Source organism: Stylophora pistillata, chromosome 7 (genome assembly GCF_964205215.1).
Source record: "Stylophora pistillata chromosome 7, jaStyPist1.2, whole genome shotgun sequence".
NCBI classification, from domain to species: domain Eukaryota; kingdom Metazoa; phylum Cnidaria; class Anthozoa; order Scleractinia; family Pocilloporidae; genus Stylophora; species Stylophora pistillata.
The window spans coordinates 6,072,501-6,089,559 of record NC_142525.1 but is presented as its reverse complement, the minus strand read 5'-3'; the positions used below and the strand labels follow the sequence as shown (position 1 = coordinate 6,089,559).

At 38.5% G+C, this 17,059-nt stretch overlaps 2 protein-coding genes and 1 pseudogene across 3 annotated transcripts in view; all 3 read left to right on the top strand.

Moving 5' to 3' along the window:
- Positions 1 to 17,059, top strand: part of LOC111341973 (elongation factor G, mitochondrial) — a 91,236-nt gene that overhangs the window by 17,738 nt on the left and 56,439 nt on the right. The gene's annotated exons all lie outside the window — the stretch shown is intronic.
- Positions 1 to 17,059, top strand: part of LOC148726361 (uncharacterized) — a 357,363-nt gene that overhangs the window by 320,169 nt on the left and 20,135 nt on the right. The window lies entirely within an intron of this gene.
- On the top strand, positions 362 to 6,625 carry LOC148726362 (uncharacterized; annotated as a pseudogene). The gene is made up of 4 exons (XR_015989497.1): positions 362 to 1,330; positions 2,055 to 3,490; positions 3,874 to 5,245; positions 5,345 to 6,625. The product of XR_015989497.1 is annotated as an uncharacterized LOC148726362 (transcript).

Below are 17,059 nucleotides of genomic sequence, written 5' to 3'. Positions count from 1 at the left end.
TACAGACGAGATCTTGGCAATGAATTAAGGGTAATGGACTGAAATAATTTGGACGTTTGTTGTAACATTTGCACTTTGAGGTTAAAATTTTAATATCTGTCGTCTTCAGTCATCCAGATGACTGCTTCTGATCCTTTGGTTTGAGTTGATTGATATGTAATTATACACCGAATGCAAATATGGCGTCCAATTTGAGTTGCCATTGTTTTGGACTGACTAGCCTCCCACACATAATCCTTTTGTATTCCACGTGAAGACGAGGCTAGTCAGTCCAGAACAATGGCAATGGCGCTTTATACTAATGACGTCATGAAATTTTAGACCCCCCGCGTGACTCAGACAAACAAACTCCACTTCTTTGAGAGCTACAAGGTAAATGGCGAGTAGTACGCCTCATTCCCTTACAGTTCTGACCGAAGAGGACAGTGTTCCTGGCTCCAAATTTGAAAGAGAACCGGAAGAATACACTGTAGACCAGCTAAAACGGTGGTTAAAATGTAGGGGCTTAAAAATTAAGCGGTAAACGAGAAGATCTTGTACAGCGAGTGAGAGTGTGTGAGGAGCGGGAATTATTACACCCTTGATCCGGCAATCGATCATGGAAAATGGTTTGCTGCAAAGTTCTTCGAGAAAATTCTGATGTAAAGACAAATTCTGGATCGATATCCATTCCGTGTATTCCGTCGACTGGCTGGCGTGTTTTTCCGTCTCAAAACATTCCTTCGCTCTTCAACTATGGGCACGTGCATTACTACGCGCTAGAATCAATCCAAAATGTTTCCGATCATCCTGAAGACATCGAAGATGGGCTGGGGCACATGACGGATAAACCTTTGAAAAATGGAAGAAAGTACGTGGATTCAGGCTTTGTTCACGATATGATGGACACGGTAAACGGCGATCATTATTTAGTGAGGGCTCACGTTTGGCCGTCGATGAGAGCAGAGTTGTAGCACAATGTTGTTGTTGTTTTGTCTGTGAACAGTGGTGCCGTTCTTCATGCCTCTTGTGATCCTTGCAGGGCTTCGTCTTTAGGTCGTTGTAGTCATGTTGTAGCCGTTTTATTTTGTATCCTTGACCATGTTCAGAAACATGGGACAATGTTGAAAACACCTTGCACAAGCCAAGAATGTTCTTGGAATAAAGGAAAGAAGAGAAACAAAAATCCCAGAAGAGTAAGCGATGCGACATATCCAAGCAAGAGGTCCAAGCAAACTTTGTCCGTCATTGAGTTTGATCCGAGGCCTGCCAGATATAGGGAGGTAAACGAGCAGCATATTAATAAATTTTTGAGAAACATTCAAGCTTTGTCTCAAGCTGAAGATACAGGAGTTTCAGACTAGGTTTACACTAGAGGAAATTGTTCCGGATTCGTGATGAATCCGAAACGTTTTAGTACCGGATTCATTCTGCCGTTTACACGAAAGTGGACGAATCCGAAATAAAAACTTACCGGTTTGGTCGTGTCTCCGGAGATTTTGAATCCGCAATTTAAAGTGGGAACTTTGAATCCGATAACTTTTGAATCCGGAAAGTTTTGTCGTGTAACCGCTTTTTTTCTCGAATCCGGATATTATTTCCACCTTCAATCTTTTCAGTTTGCGGTGAAACCAAAATGGATCTGGTGCTAACATTGCTGGCGGTCTCCGGTTGCCTAATCTTGTTGCAGGTTCAGGCGATAAATTGTATCATGTGTACCGCAGTATTTCTGAAGAAACGCAAATTATTATTGCAAGGAAGTTTAACGTCAGCCACACTTAATCGCCGACGACGTAGACTGCTTGGTATCTGTCCGACTCAAATTTGCCTCAGTGGCATCTGGATCTACTCTAGCCATTTTTGGGGGAGGCATTTTCACTTTGTCGATCGAACGACGAAACAACACTGGGCTTGGTAACCATTCTATTTCGAATGTTCCCGGAGTTGTCGTTGTGTGTAAACGGTCAGGAATCCGAATATCCTTTCAGTATAAACGCCTACGAACCCGAATACTCCAAAATTGATGAATCCGGAAACATTTACGAATCCGGAAAACTCTCCTCTAGTGTAAACCTAGTCTCAATGTGGGAAACTCAGCTACAGTTTACCTACAGTGATTACGTACTTGATTGTGAGAGGAAAGAAATGTTGTTAAAGCAAGTTAAACTATTGTACAATAATTTAAAGCCGGAAGCTCTTATGGAAATGCCTGCAACACAGGAGCAGAGCAAATCCGAGAGATGGTTCTGTGAACGCTGGTGCAGGCTGACAGCGTCCAGGTGTCTCGGTGCTTTTAAAGTTGGGAAGCTTGTTAGTGAGTCCCAGCCAAATGCTGCCATTGAAGCGAATAAGTTTATTGCCAACCAGATTTGGGGCCTTGCATCTGATCATTTTCAGACATACTGGATGCGTTATGGCCTTGAAAGTGAACCAAAAGCTATACTGAAGTATGCCACCAAGACAAGAGTATCCCCTACAGGATTTTGGGTGAACCCTGAGTTCCCATTTCTTGGTTGTTCTCCAGACGGCCTTGTTGGAAATGACACTGTTGTAGAGATCAAGGCATTGAAAATCTTTAAACAGTACAGTGTAGAGACAGTTACGTGCAAAAACTCTCCAGTGCCTAAGAAAATTCTCGGTAGGCAATGCTTTAAAGTAGAAGATGGGAAGTGTGTCCTGAAGCGCACCCATGCGTATTATTACCAGTGTCAACACATCCTTCTTGTGACAGGAAGAAAGTACTGTGATTTTATTCTACATGCAGCAAGTGGTCCTGATTCAGTAGAAAGGATTCCAAGAGATGAGCCTCTCATTAAGAAGATTTTGTGTTGTCTGACAGCATTGTGAATGCTTGTTATTGCCCCTGAGTTCTTTGAAATGCATGTCCCTAGGAATCTCTTGCCATTTGTTTCAGATGAGCCTTCAGAGAGCTTGCATTCCTCCAAACAGTTTCCTTTGGAATCACCTAAATGTGGTGTAATACCTGGAGACCCTACCACATGTACTTCTTCTTTTGAGTCTGTAGATCAATTTGCAGCCGCTGAATGCACATCGCCCACTACTATGGATCCTGTAACACCTGCTGCATGTTCACCTGTGTCACCTCCGTCATATCCTGACTTGTGCAGAACCATAGAATCTGAATTGGTTGAAGAGTCTATCCAGCCGAGCTTATACTGCCAAGAAGAAATTGATGCTGCAGAGGCTCTACTCTCAGCCTCCAGTGTTGTTTTCAGTGCTAAAAAATGTGCTTCTGAACAAGACCAGGAGCTGACTGTCTTTCCTTGGGGTGGCCTGACGAGTACTGGGATATCACTTACTAATACTTGTCCCTTGGATAATTGGTTGATGATTTTTCAGGCTCTGACCAAATCACACAAGGTGGAGCTCAGTGACCTTCCAGAGTCAGCTCACATAATAGGGACATCTCTTAAGCTCATAGATGATGGCCTATATGCAGATGCAAAGTTGCTTATCTTGCAGTCTATTCCACAATGGCAGCAACTAAGAGGTACGCATGAACTGTTTTCTTTTTCCTTTTAAAAATTATCATTTAATCTTACACAGACTTCTAGGTCACATTTCAACACAGGTTAGAATTTTAACTTTGGTCAATTCTCTATATTTTCCTTTGTCTCGTAACCTTATTATTCATGGGTTAGGGCTAGGAGAGAAAAGAATTTGAAGGTAAAAAACTTACCTGGATTTTATTTTTACTTCTGACATGAACAATTTGTCATTGAGTATTTTTATAATAGAGCTAACTATTTTCAGTAATAAAAATGTTGGCAAAGATTGGTCAGATAAGAAGAAAAATGTATATTAATAATGATTATGTAATAATAAAAATATTATATTCAATTCAATTTTTGTGTTATATTTTTAATTTTAAAGTTGTTGCTGGTACCCTGGACTTGTATGGCAATGAGAATGACTATTTCTTGATGCTCCTTCGTCCATACCTGACAAGCACCATTACAACAACCTGTTGCCTTACAACTTGTCCGCTGCAAGTACACTCAGTGCAGTCTCTGTCAGTCATCCTTGCACAGCCCTCCAAGCTTACAAGCAGTATTTTTCTGGATGCCCTTGAAGACTGGCAGCAATCACCTGATTCCCAGTGTGGAAGGAACTTTTCTAACAAGCCAGCAGAAGAAATCCCTTTCAATGAGGATGTGACTTTTGATGAACATGGACATGCAGACACCTCATGGCATTGCGCGGGGGTGAGGGTTAGCAGCCGTCGTGTTATGTTGAATTTGAAATCATTTCTTGTTTTTTCAGTTGATTTACTTAGCAGAGGAGGTAATCTTAGATTGTCAAACACGTCACAATCAATGTTTTTGTTTGGGAAATGCTTTACACTGTATGGGGCAACACTGTGGAATGGGGGTCACTACATTTGTACCTTTTATTATAATAATATGTGGTACATGTATGATGGTTTGAGTGAATATAGACAAAAGGGCTCTGGGCTCTGGTCTTCTTCATGTATGTTTCATGAGCCACGGGGATTTTCTTTAAGTTTTTTAATATATTGTAGCTAGGTCCAAGGTAAAGAGAGCATAAATCTGACATTGATTGCTACTCGTATAATTTTGTATTTTATTTTGGAATTCTCTTTAGCCCTGGTTATAGTCAGACTATTGCCCTTACTTTAAAATTCGACGACAAAAGCCTAAGTTTAAAATGAAAAATCTTTGAGAATATTTTAACTTTTCTTGGACTTATAAGCATCTTTACTTTTTTACAATTCTTTTTCTGGAGTGGGTCCAGGTTAATGAAAGACATAACAAATCATGCTTTAAGGGCCCATGTACACCCAAGTGGCTTTGCACATTTGTGTTGTTGTTTTGAAACACTTTTTTGTCCAATGCAGTGTTTTGATTGGCTGACACATTTGATGGGGTGTTCACTTGTTTTCATGCTTGGCCAAAGTGTGACTCTACACATACTGAAGACAGCAATTTTCAACTACCCGAAAACATTTTTCTGGAGCACAGGGTGTGCAATGCATTTTGGGTGAACATGGGCCTTTAAAAGGACACTTTCTTATAGAAATCATTTTTCTTTGTTGGCTCAGTGTTCGAATCTTGGTTGATGACAGCGACAAAAAATGTACAGTAGACATTGACCGTGCACATTCCAAAACAACATGGCGGACGTGAACGATCTCTTTTTATTCGGAGAAGATTTCGATGCCATTATTGATATACTAGAGGCTGAAGAAGTTGTGCAAGAGCAATTTAGTGAAGCAGTAAATGAGGTAAGATATAACAGTGTTTGATAATTCTTTATAAGGGCAACTTTGGACTTATAAAGCGGGTCAGTTCTAATCTCGAAATATATGTGCTTTCGTGAATAGGTCCAAAACAGCCGACTAATCTGCGACCTTTGCAAGAAAACGTACAAGAGCAAGGGAGGTCTGAAAAGGCACACATCCCTAAAGCACCAAGAAGACTCTGCGAGACAGGATGAAGAAAAAAGCGAGACTTTTACGGCTGAAATCTTGGCAAATATGGTCGACGAAGTGAAGCTCAAACTCGCTGATAACAAGGTTTTCCCAGAAGGCTTAAGGGACGAGCTTAGATCGTATGTTTTTGTAAAACTTGGGGAACAAACATTGGAATTCTGTGAACTTTGAAAGACTTATGAAGGTTTAGTTAAAAATGGAGATGCTGAAAAGTTCTACACAAAGTTCTACTCAGCTGTGCCACTGAATGCCATGAAGTATTTCGAGGGATTGTCACGAAATGCAGCTACACTGCTATCTACCAAAGTTGCTGATCGTATGTTATCATACAGTAAAGAGAAGGCTGCTACGAGTACTCCTAATTTAGAAGCTACAAATGTTCCATTATTAGAGCAAGAAATGGCTGGGCTGCAATACCTTGGAGGTTATGTGCTTCATAAGTTACATAACAAGCATGTCAATTCAAAGATCTCTAAATCAGCAGAAAGTGAACAAGCGATTTCTTTACTGAAGGCTGGGAAATGTAAAGATGAGGCTGAAAATGTTAAAGACACTCAGAAACTCATTAACTGTTTGAATCGTGGGGGTTTGTGGAGTATCACAAAAAGTGCTCAAACAATATTTTTAAGAACAGAAAACTATTTTAGGGCTGCCACAGCAAAGTCTGGCTTACAGAGTATTGACATCAACAGTATCATAATGAAGTCTATTAATGATGTTGCAACAGTTTCAGCATACAACACATTGGTGTCTGATTCTGAACTGGTCATCTGTAAGAATGTTGGCAAGGACGTATTACAAAATATTGTTAGCTTATTTGTGAGAGTACGTTCCTTTTCTTTTGCCAAAGATGTGATACAGAAACATAAAATGAAAGCAAAGCAAGTTAAGGCTAAAGCACTTCGCAAGGAAATCACGAGAGCCAGTAACGATTGTGGAAAAGAAAGACAACCTTAGATCAGTTTTAAAATTTTTGAATAATATTGAATTGTTAAAGTTGCTGTTATCTTACACGGCATGTGTTGAATGTAAATACCCTATCATGATGTATAGCATAGTCAATAACTATGGACTGATCAAGCACCAAAATAATTTAATATGACAAACACAGGTTTCAAGCTTTGGATATTTTATTCTGAATCTTCAATAATATATATATATATTTAACAGTTATTACTGCTACCATATAATGCAACTGGCATGCTTGTTTCTTTAACAATTACAAAGAGGCATTGACCATTCAAGTTAAACAAACCACTGAATACTATGGTTGAATTCAAATCAATTTCTTTTGACAGATGTTTGTGGAATCGATTTCAAGGGTTGTGTAACTAACAGATTGTGTCTAAATCAGTAGAGAATCTCTAAGTTAAAGGTAAGAACAATGCTTTTTAATAAATCAATGTATAGATATTGATGTACGGTATGACATTATTAATTGCACATGCCTCGAGCAGAATCGGCGCTCAGTAAGAAACTAACGGAACGCCGCACCTACGTCGTCAAATCGTGACTACAGTTTCTCAGTCCTTTCCTCTCAGGAAGCTTTCTGATGTGTGTAGGTTAGATTATATTACGGGTAGCATCTGAATTTTGAGTTTTTTGGGCCGTGGAACGCAACATGATAGAATCAAATTGATCTCTAAACTGAAAGCAGAAATCGAAAGTAAAATGCGAATACTTGGGAAATATTATTCCTCCAGCTGAGTTATTTTGGAAATCAATTTATGTTCCTTGCTCTTTTGTTAAAAGTTTACGTGATATACTTGCTTAATTTGAAGCAGCAACAAGTATAAGGATAAAAGCGTCTGTTCTGATAACAACCATATAATATCTTGACTGCGAAAACACAAGAAGGAATTGAGGATAGCGGTGTCTAGAAAGTCCAAGTTTTCCAGCTTGTTCTTCATGCAGGCTATAATAGTTACATTTAGTATAGGAGTACGACCGAAAGGCATACTGTTGTGAGTACTGCAGATCTTAGAGAGGGTTTTCGTCTAGCTGGTCCTTCCACTTGTCAATTTAAAGTAGCATTACGGAATCGCGCCCATTGAAAACGTCGCACGGGAAAATGCAAATAAGCTAGAAAAGAAAAAGAGAGCATGCGTAACTTCATGCAGGACTGTTTTGGTAAGTGTTGTTTCAAGTATTGCCGGTGTTCACAAGTATTGTTTCTTGCTCAGACAACCGAAACAGAGCGCTATTCATCGAAGAAGAATAGCCGTAATCTCGATTAGGCGATATTGTTTAAAAATCGATCAAATGTAAAATTATTTATTCAAGCTGAGCGATCTTTTCATAAAACTACCAAAATCTCGGACCATAGACTTACTGATGACGTACTCTCTGGTTATCTCGGAATTGTTTTCGACGGCAATACTGCACTGAAACACTTTTCTGTTTCGAAACTTCTGCGTTCATTTCAGTTTTTTCGAGAATGGAATTCTCTGAATATGGTCTCGGCTTTTAGCCGAGTATTTTCAGTTCACATGTTTTAACAACCCAATTAAAACAGACCGAAGTTTAGGGTCTCGGCTTATAGCTGAGTTCGGCTTATAGCTGAGTTCACGGCTCATAGACGAATAAATATGTTACGACGGAAATGCAGCAGATTTACAAGGCTCGACCATCAATTTCGCCATGAAAACAAAATAACATTACATAAATATTTCTTTTTAGCCCGTTATTGCTGTCAGTTTCACTTAACACGTCGGGAAAGTCTATTTACTTTTCGAAAAGCTTAAGTATACGTTGTAAATTCCTACTCCACGTATGTACACGCTCAGTTCCAACTCAGCTTTGCCATAACCACACTTCGTTTCATCACCTTCAAACAATACTAATTGCTTCAATTGTATCGCCATTGTTTCTGAACGGACGCAAAGCGAAATTTTACAACTCCCGTTTGGGAATTCTTAAATTTAGATCTTAAGAGACCGAAGCTGGCGGTGAGCTTTTGCAACCCCATTCAACCTGCAAAGCATCATGGATACCTCACTTTTCACGGGCGACGCTTTTCAATGAGCGCGATTCCGTAATGTAAATTCTCTCAATGCTGAGACAGGAAAATTATTGTTTGCATCTTCGATCCTTTTTTAAAATTTCGCAAAGGGCAACCCACGTGTTATTATACAGAAAAAGCAGTTTAGGACCAAAAAATGGTTAAAAAAGATGATTTGACGAACAACCTTCAATTTGAGGCATTTCATAGAGAATCGAAAGCGAGCGCACCCATTTGAGTGGGCTACATAATACTGTGTGTTGAAGTCACATCAATTTCTTCCAACAGCTGTTGATTGAATCCACTTCTTGCGTTGTGTAACAGATTGTGCCTACACCAGGAGAGAAGCTCAAGGCCAAAGGTAAGAAAAATGCTTTTAACAAACCAACGTGAAATAATGATGAAGTGACATTAATGATCATTATGTACGTCGGTGTATCGCACATGAGGAAACGACGCCTAAGAAACACATATTGTAAAATCCTTCTCAGTTCCTTAACTCAGCAAGCTTATGGGTATGTGTAAGCTCGATTCTACAGTGGGTAACCTTTGAATTTCGAAGGTTTTTTTTTTCTGCCAACGTATAGAACAACATGCAAGAACTCAAAATTCACTAAAGCCGAACGGCAGTCGAAAGTCAAATAGATAAAAGACTTGGAAAATATTCCTCAAACTGAGTTGTTAAATAACTCAATTTACATTCTTTGCTGCGTTGTTCAAAACATAAGAGATTTTTTTGAGCAATAGTGAAAATCAGACTTGAAAAAAATTTCAGGCCTGTACGGGATTCGAACCACTGACCTCTGCGATACTAGTGCAGCGCTCTACCAATTGAGCTAACAAGCCAACTGGCCTGCTCCCAGTTGGCTTGTTAGCTCAATTGGTAGAGCGCTGCACTAGTACCGCAGAGGTCAGTGGTTCGAATCCCGTACAGGCCTGAAATTTTTTTCAGGTCTGATTTTCACTATTGCTCAAATAGTGCTTTACTGCGAAGGATCGTGCTCATATACGTCTCATAACCGCAGTTCACACATATGTTTCATACGTTTGTTGTTGTTTGATTTATCATCTACGGGTTTATGTCGAATTAATTTGATGGCCTGCTCCCAGTTGGCTCGTTAGCTCAATTGGTAGAGCGCTGCACTAGTATCGCAGAGGTCAGTGGTTCGAATCCCGTACAGGCCTGAAATTTTTTTCAGGTCTGATTTTCACTATTGCTCAAATAGTGCTTTACTGCGAAGGATCGTGCTCATATACGTCTCATAACCGCAGTTCACACATATGTTTCATATGTTTGTTGTTGTTTGATTTATCATCTACGGGTTTATGTCGAATTAATTTGATGACCTGCTCCCAGTTGGCTTGTTAGCTCAATTGGTAGAGCGCTGCACTAGTATCGCAGAGGTCAGTGGTTCGAATCCCGTACAGGCCTGAAATTTTTTTCAGGTCTGATTTTCACTATTGCTCAAATAGTGCTTTACTGCGAAGGATCGTGCTCATATACGTCTCATAACCGCAGTTCACACATATGTTTCATATGTTTGTTGTTATAAGAGATTTTCTTGCACAATTTAAAGAAGCAATAAGCGTAAGGATACAAGTGTCTGTTGTGATTACAGCCATGGAATATTCTCGAAACTTCAATTCAAGAGCGCTAAAAGTTTTGATGAACGCGAAGTCGCGAACCAGTCAAATTGGACTGTTCCCACGCTTGGAAGGACCTTAGCTCGTGGAGTTCCATGACAAAAGTGGAATTTTTAATTAGGTATGTAAGTAGGCCTGTCCCGATTGCGCTGGGCGTTTTTTGGCATTTTTTCGAATTTGGAGCACTATTTTACATTCCCAGCAGTCTTGAGCACAATGACTTTTTATCAGAGTTTGAGCATTTTTGCGCTGTTTGGAAAAAATTTCAGCACAATTTTCACAACTTTCCCTTTGTCAAATCCAATGTTTTGTCTTCGAAACGTTTTAATTAAGTAACGCCGAGTAATTCTATTATCATGAAGCTGAATTATGAATAATTCCACTTTGTCACCTATTTAGCTAACTGTTGTCATGGAACTGCACGAGCTACAGTCCTTCCAAGCGTGGGACAGTCCAAGTTGATTGGTTCGCGACTTCGTCTTCATCAAAACTTTTAGCGCTCTTGAATTGAAGTTTCTGTGATGCCTCGATACAATAGATCGAAGAAAGACTAATAACAGTGGTAGCTTAATAAGGTTGATTTTATACGGTTCTGTGATGCTATGACTGCTTTTAGAAACTATGCATGACTGATAAAGAGTTTTTTACGACACGCGCTGCTATACTTGACTGAAAATCGAGAGTTAAAAGTTTGATTAAACTAGGATATGTATATATCTCTGCTCGGAAATAATAAAAAAACAAAAACGCTACTGCCAGCAACTTTTGTGCGCTATTTCTAGATATAAAGCAGTTTCTGTAGCTATCGAGCACTATTTGAGAACTTTTTTGCCATGTTTGAGCACGTTTTGGCGAAATGTAAGATAAGGAATCTGGAATATGGAGTTTAGAATGGGAATCGAGTGTAGGAATGTCAAGAAAGTCAGTTTCACACCTTGTTCTTCTTGCAGGCTGCATTAATTACATAAGATATTTTTACAGCCATAAGGCATTTCAACTAACCTAAAAAAGAAACAAATTAACAGCAGGATAATTTGCCTACAGCCGGTGTTGCTTGCTATAAGTGTGTTTGTACATCTCCATGCAGAACACGCAAAATTTATTCAAATCCATACATGTCAAGTTGGATGATATTCATTGTAAGAAATATACAACTTTTTTGAGAGACATGTTTGGGCATGCATATGACATCTTCAGTCAATGAGTAAATGAGTACTCACTCAGTCAATGAGTAAATGAGTACTCACTCAGTCAATGAGTAAATGAGTACTCACTCAGTCAATGAGTAAATGAGTACTCACTCAGTCAATGAGTAAATGAGTACTCACTCAGTCAATGAGTAAATGAGTACTCACTCAGTCAATGAGTAAATGAGTACTCACTCAGTCAATGAGTAAATGAGTACTCACTCAGTCAATGAGTAAATGAGTACTCACTCAGTCAATGAGTAAATGAGAACTCACTCAGTCAATGAGTAAATGAGTACTCACTCAGTCAATGAGTAAATGAGTACTCACTCAGTCAATGAGTAAATGAGTACTCACTCAGTCAATGAGTAAATGAGTACTCACTCAGTCAATGAGTAAATGAGTACTCACTCAGTCAATGAGTAAATGAGAACTCACTCAGTCAATGAGTAAATGAGTACTCACTCAGTCAATGAGTAAATGAGTACTCACTCAGTCAATGAGTAAATGAGTACTCACTCAGTCAATGAGTAAATGAGAACTCACTCAGTCAATGAGTAAATGAGTACTCACTCAGTCAATGAGTAAATGAGTACTCACTCAGTCAATGAGTAAATGAGTACTCACTCAGTCAATGAGTAAATGAGTACTCACTCAGTCAATGAGTAAATGAGTACTCACTCAGTCAATGAGTAAATGAGTACTCACTCAGTCAATGAGTAAATGAGAACTCACTCAGTCAATGAGTAAATGAGTACTCACTCAGTCAATGAGTAAATGAGTACTCACTCAGTCAATGAGTAAATGAGTACTCACTCAGTCAATGAGTAAATGAGTACTCACTCAGTCAATGAGTAAATGAGTACTCACTCAGTCAATGAGTAAATGAGTACTCACTCAGTCAATGAGTAAATGAGTACTCACTCAGTCAATGAGTAAATGAGAACTCACTCAGTCAATGAGTAAATGAGTACTCACTCAGTCAATGAGTAAATGAGTACTCACTCAGTCAATGAGTAAATGAGTACTCACTCAGTCAATGAGTAAATGAGAACTCACTCAGTCAATGAGTAAATGAGTACTCACTCAGTCAATGAGTAAATGAGTACTCACTCAGTCAATGAGTAAATGAGTACTCACTCAGTCAATGAGTAAATGAGTACTCACTCAGTCAATGAGTAAATGAGTACTCACTCAGTCAATGAGTAAATGAGTACTCACTCAGTCAATGAGTAAATGAGAACTCACTCAGTCAATGAGTAAATGAGTACTCACTCAGTCAATGAGTAAATGAGTACTCACTCAGTCAATGAGTAAATGAGTACTCACTCAGTCAATGAGTAAATGAGTACTCACTCAGTCAATGAGTAAATGAGTACTCACTCAGTCAATGAGTAAATGAGTACTCACTCAGTCAATGAGTAAATGAGAACTCACTCAGTCAATGAGTAAATGAGTACTCACTCAGTCAATGAGTAAATGAGTACTCACTCAGTCAATGAGTAAATGAGTACTCACTCAGTCAATGAGTAAATGAGTACTCACTCAGTCAATGAGTAAATGAGTACTCACTCAGTCAATGAGTAAATGAGTACTCACTCAGTCAATGAGTACTCATTGACTGAAGATGTCATATGCAGGTCCAAACATGTCTCTCAAAAAAGTTGTATATTTCTTACAATGTCTATCATAGTTGCTATTACTTCGACATTTTGGATGATATTCTGAAATTAACTCACCAGCACTAATCGAGTATGCTGAAGACTACCCAGGAAACTTAGAAGACTAAAGGTGATATTTGCAGTGTTCTATTAACTGTGCAAAGAGATATAGAATGGCAAATAATGTCAGTTAAGGAGATTTGCCAAGAGTTGAAAAAACTATGCTATAAGGTGCTCTCTTCTGTTAACAGTTTAGTTACTTGATAAACCGAAAGGGGGTCAATCTTAACAGACTTGTACCATAATCAAGCTCTCAGATAGGGCATACATAGGCATTTTTTTTATGACTTATACACTCATTTAGCCTTAAATTTGAAGGAAAGAAAGGGATTGTTCTCTATGAATGAAATATTGTGTTTACTTGCACACTACATTTAGTGTTCACTCTTCATACTCGTTAATGTGAATCAATAGACTTTTTGAGGGGAAATGCCTTTTTCCAATAAACAACTTAAGATTAAATGCCAGTAAAAATCAAAGAAATCGCGGAAACAGCTCAAAATTCAATTTCATCCATACTTTGTCCACTGGTAGGCTTTAGTCCAATACATATGACAGCAACCTTCGTTTGTTAAAATTCTCCCTCGTATAGGAGAAATCTAATTGAAACGGCTTACGGCATTTTCTTTAACAAAACCTTCAAAATTGGCCTAATTCGTGGCGCTGTCGAGTCAGTTCATCACAAGTCTTCAATTAGTTTCACATTAATCCTAATCTTCTGATACTTCTGCAATTGATTGGCAGCAGAACCAACTCATGACCTTTCCTTAAAAGTAAAATATGATTTTTTTTTTAAGTGCACCTACAGCTGCTCTAGAATGGATTCGTTAGTACTTCAAACAAATGTGCCAAAAATGCTCGCGGTATGCAATGAAACTGACCACGAAATCTCCTGAGCCATCTCCTTAGCAGAACAAAAGATAAATAAACAGGTTTACAATGCAGCTACCTTTCATGTATAATGGTTCATAATTATTCATAACACAGCAAAGGAATGAAAAATCAACACTTAGTTTTAGTCACGTGCGTTATTGTCTTTGTCAACATGTCCTGACATCCGTTCCAGGTTTTAGGATTTGGGGTCATATTCCGTCTTTCTGGGTTTTAGGATTCGGGGTCATATACCGTCGTTCCGCGTTTTAGCATTTGGGATCATATTTCGTCATTCCAGCATTCCGGTATTCTGTCGTTCCAGCATTTCATTGTTCCAGCATTCTGTCATTCCAGCATTCTGTTGCTCTAGCATTCCATCGTTCTGGCTTTTAGGGTCGCCCTAAATAGTTACCCACAGTTGAAAGCATGAACCAATTGTAGAGTATTTGCATGCAGGGCAAAAAAGTTTTCTATCATTACCTCAATTTACCCCCAGTTGAAAGTTAAGCATGAACCAATTGTTTAGTATTAATTTGCGGGGGCGATAAAGTTTACCATCCATACTTTAACATACCTGTAAAGGTTTCTAAGGATTTATTCTGAGGCTCTTGTGTTTGGGTTTGGCCTTTACGGCCCCTTTCTGGTCACATCTACCTATTAATACACCATTGGCAGCTTCTGATGGAAAAATTTATTAAAACCTCTGACTGTAGAGTGCATTTTGGTTTCAGTGGCCATTTGTATCTCTGTGGATCGGTCGGTTGGTTGTTAGGGGAATCACAACAGTAACATATGATGAACATTTTAAGTATGAGAATACATTATCGCATCATGGCTATCATAATCTAGTGACCAACTTAAAGATAATTAACAAGACACTACTCCTTTGGCAAGGGCTATTACATGGATCTTATGTAGTAATTGTAGCTTGCGAGGACTCTTTCAACCAAACAAATCCAGTACGACTGTACGTACATCTTTATGGTTGTAACTTGGATATGATGTTAATAAGTTTTTTTTTCTCTCACCATCAAGGTAATCCTGGCTTCTTTCCAGTGAAATGGCAGAATCTTTCATAGCGTTCATGTTTCAGTCATCATATGATGTACTTGAAAGGAAGAGACGCAAGGCACTCTGCAAAATAACATGTCAAGATGGAGCTGTTGGCTGGGGGTGTTTATTTTATGAGCCTAAGGTCCGAAACCCTGATTGGAGTGAGTACTTTATCATAACAAGTTCCAAACTCATTCCAAAAGAGAACTTTGAAGCTGAGAAATACCAAGTGGAGTTTACTAAACCAAACTCAAAACTGAAATGTTACCCATTGGAGAGTATCATAAAAAAAAGTCCACTTTATGTCTGTTCTGGATTGGTGGTGATTTTTGTTGATTCTGAGTGTTCAGAACTAAACCACAACCGATTTAGACGCAAGCACTCCAGTGTCTTAAGGGATCTCGAACCTAAGATAGGTGTAAAGGAAAGCAAACCCCTGTTTGTTTATATTGGAAGTAATAGATACGAATACATGCAAGGGAAACTTGTTCCCGAAAATGATGATAGTCACCTACCCAGCCCTACAGAGTGTTGCTCGACTGTTTTACTGGAAGAAGGTGAGAGGAACACTAAAGCAGTTGGAATTTTAAACTTTGAGGTTAATGAGCAGCAGCTTATATGTGATCCAGTTTGGTTCAAGAAATCAAGAGTAGAAGACATCTTAGGTGAGTTGAATTGTAGTGTACATTGATCAGGAAATTGTGCAGAATTAAGAAAAGAAGAATCATCTTCTGGCTAAACAAATTAAAGGTTAATGAGATGAGAGCAAAGTAATGCAAAGGTTTCAAGGAGCATAGAAAATGCACGTGATGTTACTCTTTTGTTTAGTTAATTAAATTTAAAGAGATTATTATTCAAGATGAACACACAGTGTTTAGACATATGGTTAATTACCTCAAAGATCTATTGTTAATAACAGTTGCATCTATCAGGAATTAAAAATCCTGATTCAATAATTTTCAAAGGTCTACCTGACAAACCAACCATCCAAAAAGAAGAAGGTGAGGTGGATGTGGAGTTCACTCTAACTTGGCTAGCACCAAATACAAACTGCACCGATGACAGCCCTAAATACCGTCTGGAATGGAGGAAGAAACTCTTGACAGGATCCAGCAAACTTTGTCAACAAGGAAACATTGTTGAGACCCACTTCAAAATTACCAATCTTGAGTTTAACTCAGAGTATGAAGTGAAACTCTTCACCTTCAACAGACATGGAGAAAGTGAGCCAGAGGTCATGACATTCAAGACAAAGACTGGTGTGTACCTAATTAATTTCATTTGATATAACATTTGCCACCTCATCTCAGAACTCTTTGTTTATTGTAACACATGGATGCTTTCTAATGGAAACCATGTAATCTGTCTCAAAAAAATGCCAACATGATTACTGCACACTGAGAGAACAGAGTTTTGTGGGTTTTTTGTTTTTAAATGAGCGTTTGGAGAATCGAAGCAACATAAAATGGTAAAAAAATTGAATGAATGGTAGTGGGCATGTTAACATTCAGCGAAAAGAAATTATCTGACATGTGATTTTGAGAGCCTCTGCATTTAAACTTTTTAACCCGTAACTATCATCAAATTTCTCCTTAAAATATCATTCCTGAATCACACAAGAGTAAGGGAAATGATCACAAGCTATAGGAGCCCTAACCTTGTTCAACAAACTCTCCTAATGTCAGCACCGTAGGAAATGTAAACAGTACAGTATGGAGAATATGTATACAGACAATGTCAGGGTGCGAAGGGGTAATACCATTTGTCAAAAAAAAAATTACAATTCCCATGCATGTGTTTTTTTCTACTTTTCAATGACATTTGATTACAATTACCTCTTAAGTTGATTGGTAGATTAGACTTAGACTTTGAACTTTTAGTACAAGTTTGAATACAACTGGGCCATGGAAACAATATGAAAATCATTGACTGTGTAATATAAATCCCCTTCTATCAATACTATTTGTGAATCGTTAACAGATTTACAATTATACTCATGTTTTGGAGTAGGAATAACATGATTGAACTATTTGACATTCATCAGAAAAAAATTTTAAACAGACATACATTTCAATAGGTTGACCTGGCAAACCAACCACTGTTTTGTGAAGACCTGCATTTTTATTAC